Below are 3,896 nucleotides of genomic sequence, written 5' to 3'. Positions count from 1 at the left end.
ACAATAACAACAAAACACAAGGAAAGCAAGAAACAAGAAGACACCCAAACAAGAGAGCCCCAAAACTGAAACCAATAATAAAAACAAAACTAACCTAAACAGAAAACAATACAAAACTAAACTAAACTATAAGAAAAGCTAAATGAACTGAAGACACTCAAAAATGACAAAAAGAAAAACAAAAATAAATAAATAAATAAAATAAAAAAGAAGATAATGAAACACAAATATTGAAAAAAAAAACCAACAAATAAACAAGACAAACAGAAAAAGACAACAAGCAAAACAGAGCAGAACAATAACAAAGAATAAAAAATGAGATAAAATAAAATTAGTAAAATAAAAAAGTTGGAAAAAATAAGAAAGAAGATGAAACTACAAAACAGAACAAAAATGTAAAAAAATTAAAAGAAAAAAAAATTAATTAATTAATTAATTAAATTAAAAAATTCCCTGGTGCCTCCACTATCAGTATCCTTGCCCCCATAGTGAGCTACAGCGTATCTCCACCTCCCCAAGATACCCTCCAAAACCTCTAGGTAGGTCTCTGAACCACTTTGTCAGCCCCACCCCTGCGTATGTTCCTCTCACCAGTGTCTGCTCCTGAAGCTGGCCCAGAACACAGGTACCTGCGCAGGCCAGCTGGGGTATGGGCTTCCACAGGCATGGCTGTAGAGTCCAGAACACCCAGAAGAAGCTTTGGAGGTGGGTGGTGCTTGGGTTCACTGACCCACGTGGCCAGAGGAGGCTTTGTTGGGGGCGGGGCTCAGGACTGTGACCTGTGTGGCCGGAGGAAGATTTGTCAGGGTCGGCAGGTGGGCTTCCGGGACTTGCTCCGCTTTTATTTCTGATTTTAGTAATTTGAATCTTCTCTTTCTTTTTTTGTATTTAATCTTGCTAAAGGTTTGTTAATTTTGTTGATCTTTTTGGAGAACTAGCTTTTGGTTTCATTGATTATGTTCTATTTTATTCTATTTTTTATTTCATTTATCTCTGCTCTAATCTTTATTATTTCTTTCCTTCTACTAGCTTAGGGTTTAGTTTGCTCTTTTTTTTCCTAATTCCTCAAGTTTTAAAATTAGCTTTTTGATTTGAGATCTTTCTTACTTCTTCTAATGTAAGCTTGTATAGCCATGTATTTCCCCTTAGCACTACTTTCACTGCATCTTGTAAGTTTTGTTAGTTGTGTTTTAATTTTCATTCATCTCTAAGTATTTTCTAATTTCCCTGATGATTTTTTCTTTGATCTATTTGTTAAGAAAGTATTGTTTAATTTTCATATTTTGTTAAATTTCCAGTTTTCCTTCTGTTATTGATTCCTAACTTTATCCCATTGGATTGGAGAATATATTTTGTATGAAAGCTAACTTTTAAAATCTCTTAAGACTCACTTTATGACCTAATATATATTTTTTTCCTGGAAAATATCCCATGTGCACCTGAGAAGAATGTGTATGCTGTTGTTATTAGGTAGAGTGTTCTATATGTGTCTGTTAGATATAGTTAATTTATTGTATTGTTAAAGTCCTCTATTTTCTTATTTTTTTCTATCTGGTTTATCTACCCATTATTGATAGTGAGTTATTAACATCTTCAACTATTATTATAGAACTACTTCTTCAATTCTGTCAATTTTTACTCCCTATATTTTGACGGTTTCTTATTGTCTGTAAATAAATATTTATAATTGTTGTTTCTGCTGTATTAAATCTTTTAATAATATATAATGTCATTCTTTGTCTCTTGTAAACTCTTTTGATTTAAAGTCTACTTTGTCTAATACTACTATAGCTACCATATTCTCTTTAGGTTACTATTTGCATGTATATCTTTTTCTATTCTCTCTTTTGGTCTATTTGTCTTTCTTTGGATCTGACATGGATCTCTTGTAGACAGCAGGTACATGCATCATGTGTGTTTAGCTATTCTGCCAACCTCTGTCTTTTGATTGGAATATTTCTTCCATTTACATTTAAAGTAATTACTGATAAGCAGGAACTTCTATTTTGCTATTTGTTTTCTACATGCTTTACAGATTTATTGTCCCTCATTCCCTGCATTGGTCTTTTCCTTTGAGTTTTGTTCATTATTTGTAGTGGAATATTTTAATTCTCTTCACTTTTCTTTTTGTGTATGTTATTTATCTATTTCTTTATGGTTACCATGAGGATTACATTTATAATCTTAAAATTATAACACTAATTTGAATTTCTGAGTTTTTCACAGTGATTTATTGTTCATTATGACTTTTTCATAGACATGTTTCCAATTTAAACCTTTCAAATATTTAAAATACACTATCAGGCATTATCACTTTATATAGCTAACATTTTAGTATCAAAGTTATGAGCACATATCACTAAAATTCTTTCCTCATACTTTGTAAAAAAATACACTGATGTAAGAGTGGAAGCAATTTACCTTCTTTGTGAAGCCTATGAGTGTCAGTTGCACCTCCAATAAAAGTTCCATTGACAAATATTCTTGGTACACTTCTTTCACTGGTCTATTTTGTAGAGAATATCTTCCAACTGGCTTCTATATTCAAGCATGTCCAATTCCACCACTTTATAGTTAACATTCATGTCATGGGAAAGTATGTTTGCCATTGTACTGTAAGAAAAGGATGTTTTTGAGGCAATCATCACCCAGTTATCAGAAATTGTTTCTTGGGTCTGATTCACAGGAGCAGTTGCTGAGTTCCCCAAAGATGATGATGTGCTATTCCCTATCCCAAAGGCAGAAGCTCCTGCTGCCCAACCAAGATGGCCTACTGAAGCCACTCTAGCTTTGTCCCCACCAAAGCTGCATGGCACCAACACATGGTCTTGATTTGAATTTTTACCAGTTTAAATTCAATAACATGCAAAAATTCTGCTCATTTACTGCACTGTCCTCACCCCTTTTTGTTGTTGAGGTCACAAAATTACATCTTTATACATGGCATACACTAAAACACTAACTAATAATTCTTTTAAATGCATTAGAGTCTTAAATTATGTTTCAAACAAAGCATTAAGTTATAAACCACAGTTATAATAGTACTAGCTTTTAGAGCAATAATTTAAAAAAATGTTTCCATCTATTGAGTCCTGTAGAAAAATATAAATAGACTTACAAACCATTGCTACAATAATGTTGGCTTTTATAATTGTCCACATGTTGACATGTGGTGAGCTTTTTATTTCTTCATGTGATTTTGTGTTGCTGCCTTGTGTCCTTTCATTTCACCCCTGCAGGACTCTGTTGAGCATTTCTTGCTCAAGGGCAGGTCTAGTGGTAACAAACTTCTTCAACTTTTGTTGTCTAAGAATGTCTTAATTTCTGCCTCACCTTTGAAGGACAGTTTTGCTGAATATAGGATTCTTGGTTAACAATTTTTCTGTTTTATCACTTTAAATATATAGGCCTCCTGACTTCTGGCCTCCAAACGTTGTGATAAGAAATCTGTTAATAATTTTATTGAGGATTCTTCATATGTGATGAATCACCTCCATCTTGCTGCTCTCAGGATTCTCTCTTTGTCTTTGTCTTTTGAATGTTTGATTATGTGTCTTGGTGCACATCTCTGAGTTCACCATACTTGGAATACGTAGAGTTTCTTAGAAGTTTACATTTATATATTTCATCAAATTTGGGAATTTTTAAGCCATTTTTTTCAAATACTGTCTCCTCCTCTTTTTTTCTTTTCCTTCTGTGACTCCCACAATGTGTATGTTGGTCCATTGATGGTGTCCCAGAGGCCCCATAGACTCTGTTAACTTGTCTTCAACCTTTTTTCTTTCTGTTCCTCATACTCAAAAATTTTTATCCTAGAGAGCAGGTTATTCAATGTTGACATACACAACACTGGGGAGATGTTCATATATGTTTGCTGAGATCTGTATTGGATATTT

General features: G+C 33.2%; 1 pseudogene; it reads right to left on the bottom strand.

Moving 5' to 3' along the window:
• Positions 1–2,359: 2,359 nt before the first annotated feature.
• LOC103086591 (glutaredoxin-2, mitochondrial pseudogene) lies at positions 2,360–2,824 on the bottom strand (annotated as a pseudogene).
• Positions 2,825–3,896: the final 1,072 nt, after the last annotated feature.

This window comes from Lipotes vexillifer, unplaced genomic scaffold (assembly GCF_000442215.2).
Source record: "Lipotes vexillifer unplaced genomic scaffold, Lipotes_vexillifer_v1.1 scaffold507, whole genome shotgun sequence".
NCBI lineage: Eukaryota > Metazoa > Chordata > Mammalia > Artiodactyla > Lipotidae > Lipotes > Lipotes vexillifer.
This window is presented reverse-complemented; position numbering and strand designations above follow the sequence as displayed.